Genomic DNA, 12,331 nt, shown 5'->3' with positions numbered 1-12,331 from the left:
CATCTCTTTTAACTTCTCATTTAATAACTAACTCTTGTTCAAGTTGAGACAAGACTTTGTAGAGAAAAATGAGAAGGTGAACAATCAGCAGGGACATGAATGGACTCTGGGCTTAAGCTAAAATCGTTCATAATCTGGTAACTCTTATCCCCAATAACATGTGCAAAACTGCTATTGCTTGGATGATCAACTTCATAATACGGCTTCTTTTCCAGCTTTCCAGACTTTATTTCATGTGAGTCTAAGAGCCCAACTTGACTTCAAGACTTGTGATTGCTAGACATTCGAAGGAAGCTGATAAACATGAAACTCATACCGAACACAATGTCCTCACAAGTAATATAATGACAAAATGATTTAAGACATCATACCATAATAATTTGGACACTCTGTGAACTCATAAACATCTTTCGCTCGTTTCCGGTTACGAGCCTTTCATTTTCCTGTACCATGACACATATCACCTATATCAAAAGAAAATAAGCATTAAGAATCAGGACAGACAAATAGCTTGTCATGATCCAATTACTCTTAAGTTCTAAAAAGTCTTCAATTGAGGTAAGTTTCTCTGCTTTTCTTACATCTGTAGCATACAGCCATGTTTCACCTTCATTCCAGATTGCTTTCTATTTCTATAACTAACTGACCAGAATTGGCTCAAATTTGAAATATAAGCTTCTGATAGATCTATAAACATGTCTCTTCTCATCTATTAACATCTACAAGAGAACAACAACAGAACTCACTTTAAGAACTGTCACAGACACAATTTCTAACATACTTCTTGAATCTATAAGAGAAGTAGCAGTCCTAGTAGCTCACTAACCTTCATAAACCATGTTAGTTAAGGTCTATAAAAAAATTTTAATCAAAAACATAAAGATTGGAATGATACAAATAACAAATAGGATTTGATTAAACAATTCCATTAATAAAGTGTTTTATTAGCAAGAGACAGAAATAATAAAACAAGATTAATCATCCAAAAGCTTAGGGTGTTGTGGCAGGCATGGCTATTGCTGTTGAACCTTGAGATGTAGGAACTCGCAATAGTGATTGGTCGAAAGTACCCTATAAAAAGGCAACAATGGGTAAAATAGATCAATAGTTGAATGTAATGTGTAATGGAAATACACCAGTAGTATTGCAAATTACCTTTAATATGGAAATGTAATTATGCATGTTGTCATCTATTTTGTCATATGCTAGTACTGAATTAGGGGCTGCATGAGTTGATTGTATTTCTTGAGAAAAAACAGTGGTGTTTGCAAACAATATTTCTTTTTCTTTTCCGTTTTCTAATTTTTTCCACCCAACTCTTTAGACGTTTCGCACCTTTGCGCCCCTCTTTTTCCTTAAGACCTTTCGCTTCCTTGACAGTAGTATCGACACTTGGCACCGATTCATGTGAGCCACTACTAAAGGTTCCATTTTTTTTGAAGATGTTTGCATATCTCATCAGCAACCTTGTCCACGTAAGCATAATCCCCTGGAGAATTTGATGTTATTGCTGCAATCCTAACCAGTTTAGGACAAAAACGTCTATATCTTTGCGAACAATCTATGTTGACATCTTCTACAACTTCTTTTCCCTTATTGTCATGAACAACAAAACTTCTTGTTGTCCGTGTCCATCTCCTCAATATATATGCATCAGGAATATACTTGCTATCAAGGACGCCTAGAATTTTCAAGGCATGACAAAAAAGAACCCCGAAAGTTTCAAATTTCCTGCAGCTATATTGAATCATTTTCTCAGATGGATTATACAACACTTTAAATTCATCCTCTGCACCAACAACTGAAACTACATAGTCATGAACCAAAACACTACTTTCATCTATGTACTTGATGTAGCAAGCAATAACCCAGTAACCCACTCGAACTGTTTTTGAAATTTCTCAAAAATCAGAGGAGTGTAAAGTTCTCCTGCTTGGTTCATAACAGGTGACTTTGAGAATAAATTTCCTGGCAGCTTATTTCTTGCATCAAACTCTGCCATCAACTCGTTAGTACGCTTTTTGGCCACAACTCTTTTGAATTGCTTAAAAAATTGAACAAGGTCTAGGGTGGGCCTCAAGTAATCCTTCAAGCCACTATTTATACTTTCACTTAGCTGTGTAGTTCGCATTCCTATTGTCAAGGTCTTCTTCATATGGCACTTGGCCCATTTTTCTTTAAATCCATAAATACGGTCCAACCATGAGTTGTTTTCAACCGGATAATCACTCCTCAGTTTTTCCCACACTTTCTGAAATTGTGTTTCATCATCATAATGATATATACACTTGGTTAAATCTACCATAAAATTTGGACAATCCTTCATCATGTTGCCCATGTGCTTCATGCCATTTTGCATTAAATTCCATATACACAATCCATGCCATGTGTCGGGTAACACCTTAGCTATTGCCTTGCCATTGGAGTATCTTGATCTGTGAACATAGTTATCGGCTTCTTTCGCCCATGAGCTTCTAGGAAAGTTTCAAATAACTATTTGAAAGAATCGGCTATCTCATCATACAAAAGTGCAGCTCCAAATATGGTGACTCCTCTGTGATGATTGAATCCAACAAATATTCCAAACGGCCTATATTGTTTGTTTGTACAGAATGTCATATCAAAGCTAATGACATCACCAAATAATGCATAATCTATTATCATATTAGGATCGGCCCAAAATATATTAGTTATTGGTTCATCGTTATCCAACTGCAATGAGTAAGTAAAAGATGGATTGATCCTACTTTGGTTTTCAAAATACATCAGCAAACTTCTAGCTTCACCATACGATAAGTCTCGCTGACATTTAGTTCGAAGGTAGTTCTTCTGATCAATTCAAAGAAACCCAATTTTGATTTTCCTCTTGCATGCATGCTCATATACTCAAACATGTCCTTAGGTTTGATACCAGAATCATTGGCAAAATCAATTTCAAGTGCATGTAATTCAAAAACACTCCGTTGTGATCTCATCATATGACTAGTAGATGGTAAGTAAAGTACGTGATAATGTTTTTCAACAAAATCACGACAATAGTACTTTCCACCATCTATAATTGCAATCACCATCCATGCCTGACAATCTGATATTGTCTCCGCTCGAGGCTTGATAGTATTAACATCTCTCTTGTCTTTTTTTCGACTTCCCTATTTATTACATACAAATAATCTTGAAGTTATGGTTTTCTTATCTTTAAAACTCTTATGTGCCCACTCTCTTCTAACACTAAATCCCATTCTTCCTCCACACTTATTGTAGAAATCATATGCCTCTTGCTCAGAATTAAACAACATATCAACCCGAGGCTTAATATCAACATCGGTACTCATTGGTTCTTCCAATTCTTCCATAATCCTGATTACGCATAGGAAAAATAAGAAGATTTCTTGTTAGTGAACAACATAACAATTTGAAATCAATAAATCAAGCTATGAACAAGATAGTCACACCAATTAAAGTCTATAAAAACAATTTAAGAGACAAAACAAAAGAAAACCCAGTGCAATAGAAACATGGTGTAAAGTGCATAGGATGAGACAATTCCCATTACATATTCAAATGGCCAATTTCGGAATATCAGACCATACTAAATGGGTGGAAACTTGGTCATTCCAGCCATCAAATAACAGAGAACTCTTCCATCAAAAAATAAAGGGAAGTCCTCTATGGCTCAAAAGTTTGGCGACCTATTTTGATATACATCAAATCTGACGATTTATCTCTTTATGTGACCACGCTTCTCTTAATTTTGTTCAAAAATCTCCATTCATCAAATTTGATTTTTTTTTATCAGCTTGTTTAAATTTGAAAACAACCTATTGTTAACTAATGATATAAAATAGAAAGGGGAAAATTTTCCTTCACGGTGATTAGAGGCCATAAAACTCCGATCAAAAGTATTAGTATAGTATATGAGAGGTTTTACACCCAGTCCAATTACATCCCACGTGGCCAATCTACCCCAATGTCCTTAACCATATAAGACATAATGAATCACTAAACCCAATTTCCAACAATTACAAGTACAATATAAGAGAAGGGCGGAAACAGATACCAACAGAGAAATCACCCTGTTTCTCTCTTTTTTTTGGGAAAAGGTGTAAGATTTCCAATTAGGTGGGCTAGCATAGTCCAAGATTTGTTTCCTAAACCGGTTTAGTGGTGTTGACTACAGATGGAGTAAGCAGAAAGAATCCAGTATTATTGGTAAGTGATCTCTATGGAGATATTGGATTCTATTAGCACACCTTAATGGTATTAAATATTTATTACTATGTGTGGACCTAAAGTATTGTTTCCTTAATGGAGAGAAAACCCTAATTTTATTGCAGGGTTGGTCCCTACCCTCACCCCTATATATAGTTATCACTGACCCATTAAGTGAGACGAATGACCTAAAGCAAAAGGGAAAGAGGGTAGACCAGACCAACATTGATCGTGTTGTACGAGGAGCATACAAGAAGACTTTGAGGAGTTCTTATTCTTCAGCCATGGATACAGGTATGTTTAAACATGTCTTTGTAGTATTTATCGTGCATGCTCATTGATCTCCATAAATCGTTTTCACATTTATTTTCTTTTAATGGTATTAGAGCCTATTCATGATGGATCAATGGGTTGTTTCTAAGCTTCTGTGTTCGTTTTGGGAACATACTAACGGTAGATGGTTCCTACTTTTAGGCAAAATTTTGTACAACTTTTCCTTGAGCAATGGCTTAATAAATTTTATATTTTAGGTAGAAATTATTTTAATAACGGATAATTTTGATATCTACTATTTTATTTCTTTCTTAATCTCAGTATGTTGGAGGCAGAATCCCCTTTATCAAGTTAAGTACTGTCGTGGCAGTGCATCACGGTTGTGAATCTCTGCACCTTAAAGGTGAGGACAGTCAATGATGCACAACGCCGCATGGTTTTGGTACTGGTCCTGTTCTCCAAGTTTGAAAGGGGATTTTTGTATTTCTTTCTCTTCCAAACAAAGGGGAGTGGGTTATAGTTAAGGACGATTCATATTGAAGATGTGGTCATCATGGAGGACTATACTCATGGTTTCCTCCACTGACAATGGAGGATATCCTTTAATCCAGTAAAAAAAAAATTAATTAATTAATATATTATTTGGTGGTCGGTAAGCCAATGCCGACAGTGAAGTGAACTCTAAAAGTTGTAACAAGCTTACAAGCTTTTAGTTCTCACCATATGTCATGTCACATCAACCCTTTTGAGAAAGAGAAAGAGAGAAAGAGAGTTTTTTAACTTTACTGTTTTTGTTTCCCTTTTGGATGCCTTCAAGTTTTATTATTATTATTATTATTGATTTTTGAGGGTACAATCATTATGTACATCTTTTCAATAAAAAAAATTATTAAAATATAATGGGCATACAGTAGCAATCTAGGTCTATAGAGTTTTCGTAATTTTAGAGATTAGACTTCCACTTAATAAGCTAATTCCTAAAGATGCAGAATCACTATAGACCATCCGAATGGATTACAGTCAAGAAAGCCATATGGCGAACGATGTGCTCTTGCCAACATATGTGAGTCTTCGTTTGGTCGGTTTTGCTTGATGGTGTGAGGGTGACATTTTGAGCTTCACTATTTTGGAAGTTGTTGTCTTGCTACCACAGGTGACGGAATCTACAATATGGTGTTGTTTTTTTTTTTTTTTTGACGTCTCACCTTACATGTGAAAGATTTCATTGCATATTGGGCGATCTTCCCACCACAGGTGTGACCCCAATGATGCTGGATCTTTTCCCAGTTTGTGTTTTTCATACAGTTGTTAAAATTGGTACTAGGATAAATCTGATTAATAAGCCCTAATTAGTCAGTTTTCATTATATTATTGGGATGTTGATATGCTTTTGGTTATTGCATATTGTATATTTTGGTAAAATTTTGGTAATTATTATTGCCAGCTATGACTTCTCAATTATCTTCCATCAAAGTCTTGAATGGTTCCAATTTTGAGGAGTGGATAGACTCTCTTATTAACAATCTGAGACTCGATTATGCCTTGAGAACTGATAAGCCCCCCGAGCCCACAACTGAGAGTGATGCTACTACAAAAGCACTTTATGAAAAGTGGGAGGAGTCCAACAGATTGTGCCTAATTGTTATGAAGCATACTATAGACAAGACCATTAAGAAGAGTGTGCCTTCGAAAGAAAATGCTAAGGATTTTCTTTCAGCTGTTAATACAAAGTTTACCAAATTTGATAAGGCTGAGAAGAGAACATATTTGGAGTGGTTATCATCCACTCGATATGATGGCACAAGTGGAGTACGTGATCACATTATGAAAATGATCAATTATGCTACCACATTGGGCGAGATGGAAGTAAAGATATCTGATTCTTTCCTTATGTGGCAAATCATACAATCACTTCCATCATCGTTTGATACTCTTAAGACCTCCTATAATGCACAAAAATTGGAGTGGAATCTTAAAGATATGACTTTCATATTGGTACAGGAAGAGGAAAGAAAGAAGAAGGAAAAATTTAATTCTGCTTATTTTGTTTCCAATAATGGGGGTAAGAAGAAATTCAAGAAAAATTGGAAAGGCAACAAACAAGAAAAATAAAGAAAAATAGAACTGAAAACCGATCAAAATCTAAAACCAAAGACTAAGACTTTTAAGGGAAAGTGTTTTTTCTGCAAAAAGGATGGACATAGGAAGACAGATTGCTATGGCTATAGGAAATGACTTGAAAAGAAAGGTACATCTTTAGCTCTAGTGTGTCTTGAATCAAATTTTGTAGATATTTCTCCTGATTCGTGGTGGATTGATATTTGAGCAACTATTCACATCAATAATTGTTTGCAGGAATTAAGAAGCAGGAGGAAACCAAGTGAGGGAGAGATGATGATCTACATGGGGAATGGAGAGAAGACCAAAGTTGAATTCATAGGAGTAATTAGATTACTTTTATCCACTGGTTTTGTTTTGGATTTGAATGATGTGGTTTATGTACCGTCGTTTAGACGAAAACTTGTTTCGGTATCTAAACTTGACAGTTGTGGTTATACTTTTAATATTGGCAATGAAAAAATTACTCTCTATTCTAGTTCTCTTATGGTTGGATCTGCCTTGTTATGTGATGGTCTTTATGAATTTGATTTGGATATTAGTTCTTCCAAATATACCAACACTTCTTCTGTTGTAAATTATGTGGTTACAAATCCTAAACGTGCTAAATTGGATGAAAATTCTTCTATGTTGTGGCATAAATGTTTAGGACATATTTCTAAACAAAGGATAAAACGATTGATTAAGGATGGTACACTTCCTCAATTGGATTTTTCAGATTTTGGAATTTGTATTGATTGCATTAAGGGAAAACACACTAGAACTAAAAAGAAAATTACAACCAGGAAGGATGAAGCATTGGAGCTGATTCATACTGATATTTGTGGTCCATTCACTCCTACTACCATGGGTGGATACAGATATTTTATTACTTTCATAGATAATTTTTTCCCTTTTTCAAGAAAAATCTAAATCCTTAGATGCTTCAAAGTTTTTAAAGCAGAGGTAGAACTTAAAAGGGAAAAGAAGATAAAAAGTGCGAGATCTGATCGAGGTGGAGAGTTTTATGGTAGACATGATAAAACCGGGCATAACCTTGGACCATTTGCCAGATTCTTACAAGAATATGGTATTGACACTTAGTACACTATGCCTGGTTCACCTGAGCAGAATGGGGTGGCTGAAAGGGGAAACCGTACCCATATGGATATGGTGAGAAGCATGATAAGTAATTCAACTTTACCTGATTTCTTATGGGGTGATGCTTTGAAAACAGCAGTATATATTTTGAATAAAGTGCCTAGCAAGTCTGTTCCCAGAACTCCCTATGAATTGTGGACTGATAAGAAGTCAAATTTATCTCATTTTCATATATGGTGATGTGCTGCAGAGGTGAGACTTTACAATCCTCAGATGAGGAAGCTTGATCCAAGGACCATTAGTGGTCATTTTATCGGTTATTCTGAAAGATCAAGAGGATATAGATTCTATTGTCCTACACATTCTACCAGAGTAGTGGAATCAAATCGGGCAGTTTTCTTTGAGGATGATCTAGATTTTCAGTCTGCTCAACCACGTAACTTTTTTTTTTAGGAGGAACGTGTTCTTGTACCTATGTCTGTGGCACTGCCGTCTACTGTATTACAGCCTCACATTGAACAAGAGAATGTCCCCACTCAAGAACTTGTGCAACCTATAGTGGCTGAGCCTGCACCCCCTGTTGTTGATGAGATTCAGGACCATATTGTAGTTGATGTTCCCTTGAGGAAATCAGAGAGAACTCGTAGGCCTGTCATATCTGATAACTATGTTGTTTATTTACAAGAACATGAATTAGATATTACTTTGAATTCAGATCCAATCAGTTTTGACCAAGCTGTCAATGATCCCAATTCATCAATGTGGATGGTTGCCATGCAAGATGAATTGAATTCTATGTCTATGAATGATGTTTGGGATTTGGTTGAATTACCAAAAGGATGTAGACCGATTGGTTGTAAATGGATTTTCAAGACCAAACGGAACTCTAAAGGTGAAATTGAGAGTTACAAGGCCAGACTTGTAGTAAAAGGATTCAGTCAGAGAGAGGGCATAGATTACAAGGAAACATTCTCACCAGTCTCGACAAAAGATTCTTTCAAAATCATTATGGCTTTAGTAGCACATTTTAATTTGGAACTTCATCAAATGGATGTCAAAACAGCTTTCCTAAATGGAGATCTTGAAGAGGATGTTTATATGCAACAACCCCTTGGCTTCAGGCAAGTTGATACAGAGCACCTTGTGTGTAAACTCAAGAAATCTATTTATAGTTTGAAACAAGCATCTCGACAGCGGTATCTTAAGTTCGATGAAGTTGTCACTTCTTGTGGTTTCATAGAAAATCTTGTGGACCAATGTATTTATCTGAAGATCAATGGGAGTAAGTTCATTTTCCTTGTGCTTTATGTTGATGATATTCTTCTTGCCAGCAATAATGTTGATCTTTTACATGAGACAAAACGATTATTATCAAGTCACTTTGATATGAAGGATCTTGGTGAGGCCTCTTATGTTTTGGGCATTGAGATTAGTCGTGATAGGTCTTATGGCATTCTTGATTTATCTCATAAAGGTTATATAGAGAGGGTATTAAAAATGTTTAATATGTTAGCATGTTCCCCTAGTAAGGCTCCAGTTGTAAAAGGGAATAAATTTGGCAAGTCTCAATGTCCACAAACAGAATTGGAGCGCAATCAGATGAAGAACATACCTTATGAATCTACTGTTGGTAATTTGATGTATGCTCAAATTTATACACGACCAACCATTGCCTATGTTATTAGTGTACTTGAGAGATATTTGAGCTACCCTGGTGAAGTGCATTGGGTAGCTGCTAAGAAAGTCATGAGATATTTGTAGGGCACTAAGGATTTTATGCTTACTTATAGAACCGATTCACTTGATGTAGTTGGTTACACTGACGCAGATTTTACTGGATGTCTAGATGACCTCAAGTCTACTTCTGGATATGTTTTTGTGATGACAGGTGGGGCTATATCTTGGAAGAGTGTCAAGCAGACACTCACTGCATCTTGTATTATGCAGGCAGAGTATGTAGCGTGCTATGAAGCCATTGTTCAAGCTTTATGGTTAAGAAATTTTATCTCAGGGCTACAGATTGTTGACTCTATATCTAAACCATTGAGGATGTTCTGTTATAACTCCACTGTGGTTCGTTTCTCTCATAACAGTAAAAGTACTTCAGGCTTTAAACACATTGACATTAAGTAATTTTTTATCAGAGAGAAAGTTTAAGAGTCACAGATTACAATGGAGCAGATTGCTATAGAAAACATAATTACAAATCCTCTTACTAAGGGCTTGACTCCAAAAGTCTTTCAAGAGCATGTCACTAATATGGGACTTGTTAATTCTTTTGATGTATTTTATTAGTGGGAGTTTTATTCAATTTGTTCATATTTGACTTTCAGTTTTAGTTTATACATATGATGCATTATTATTGTTCTCAAGAATATATATGCATTTTTATTATGGCCATTTGTTTATGTATATACACTTATTTATTTACCTCCTACAGAAAATTGAGGCTATATGTGGTGTATTTACCTCATTCGGTATCTGAGGTTCTAGTCAATACACACACATTCAACCATTAGCCAAGCCTCGTTTGATTGAGGTCTAATGCTAGTGTTATTGGACATCCGGACCCAGTCCCAATGAACTTCTTTGATTGAAGCTTGAGCGTTTAGGAGACGCTTGTAGTTAATGAGATCTTCAGTATCTGTCTCATAGGGCTCATTTGGTTTTCGAACCAGGACCAATTTGGAAATAGACATGATGATCACTATTGCATGTTATTTCTATACCACACTTTCATAATATTAGCCTAAGTCAGTGATGTTATGAGCACTTTAACGTGTTTGGTCTTATATCGCTTTAGATGTGATGATCAATATAGTTGGGTGTTTTTAATTCTCATTCAGACCAAGGCATTTGGTTTAAGGTGCACTCTATTCAACACTATTTTATTTGTGGCCACATTCAGTTTATCTAAACCGGGGAGTCGTTTTAAATAAACTTTAAAATCTAAAACTTGTGACATATGTTGTCCAAGTGGGAGATTGTAAGATTTCCAATTAGGTGGGCTAGCATAGTCCAAGATTTGTTTCCTAAACCGGTTTAGTGGTGTTGACTACAGATGGAGTAAGCAGAAAGAATCCAGTATTATTGGTAAGTGATCTCTATGGAGATATTGGATTCTATTAGCACACCTTAATAGTATGAAATATTTATTACTATGTATGGACCTAAAGTATTGTTTCCTTAATGGGGGAGAAAACCCTAATTTTATTGCAGGGTTGGTCCCTACCCTCACCCCTATATATGGTTATCACTGACCCATTAAGTGAGACGAATGACCTAAAGCAAAAGGAAAAGAGGGTAGATCAGACCAACATTGATCGTGTTGTATGAGGAGCATACAAGAAGACTTTGAGGAGTTCTTATTCTTTAGCCATGGATACAGGTATGTCTAAAACATGTCTTTGTAGTGTTTATCATGCATGGTCATTGATCTCCATGAATCGTTTTCACATTTATTTTCTTTCAAAAGGAGGATGGTCCAAGTTCGGAGTCCATTCTTGGAGAATGCAGCAATGCAGCGCAACATTGATTTTTTTTAAAACCGAACCCAAAACCAATAACGTGGGAAAAGTTACTTGATGTGAACTGCCAATTGTTAGTCTCAACCCATTTTGTTAACAAATAAGTCCAAGTGTTCTATATATATATATATATATTCATTTTCTTGATCTCAGAAAGCGTCATAAACCAAGGGAACCTCCTAAATGCCATTAAGTTGCATTCTCAAAATCCTTGAATTTCTACTTCCATGTTGATTTGTTCATTGATGTTAAACAGAGAGAGAGAGAGAGAGAGAGAGAGAGAGACCCATTGTTTCATCTTATCGATTAAAAAAAATTCTTTAACAATAGCAAAAAAGCAACATCCTTGGGGATGGATTCCACAAAGAACTGATTTGGGTGGTTTAGGTTTTCCCAAAGTTCAGGTTAGTCGGTAGAATTCTTGCAGTTGAGGTAAGCTTTATTGCCTTTGAAATTGGATTCCATGGAGGAAATCCGAGTTCTTCATGTTCATGCTTTTGCTGGTAAGTCGCGCTTTGGATGGTAAGTTGCGCAGGATGAGGAGAAAATATTTGTTTTTCTTTTAATTTAATTCCCTGAGTTGGGCACTGAAAGCATCGGGTTTGATCTATTGAGGCTTGAAGTGGGTGAAAAACGGGATTTGTTTTTTACTGTTGGATGTTATCTATCCACGTGTCATGCGATCATGGCTCTATGGGCAATCTATGGGCGTTTTCCTCTACGGAGAGGATCCGGACCCCATCGGATTGTGGGAGAGGGTTCTCTACTTGGCAACGTAGCCCTTGTGCCAATGCGGAAATGAATCACAACGTGAGTAACAGCATAGATAGGGGTAGGATTTTTCACATTCACAGAGTTGGGGTTGTCATTTTGCTTCCCTTTTGTGTCTGAGTATAGGCACCACGTTGCTAGGGTTCTTTTCCCTTTTATATTAATAGTGAAGGGTCCAAATGTCTATCAACTATCAGTTGGCCTTGAGAGTTGGAACCTCATCCCCTTCGATGAGACGACCCACTGAAGAAGACCTAAGCTAGGTCGGCTTGGTTTGGTTTAGTGCAGATATTTTTAGATTAAACTAAAATATAATCATTTAATAAATAGTTTGATTTTAAATGATTTTATTA

The sequence above is a fragment of the Macadamia integrifolia genome, chromosome 12 (genome assembly GCF_013358625.1).
Source record: "Macadamia integrifolia cultivar HAES 741 chromosome 12, SCU_Mint_v3, whole genome shotgun sequence".
Taxonomy (NCBI): Eukaryota; Viridiplantae; Streptophyta; class Magnoliopsida; order Proteales; family Proteaceae; genus Macadamia; species Macadamia integrifolia.
This window is presented reverse-complemented; position numbering follows the sequence as displayed.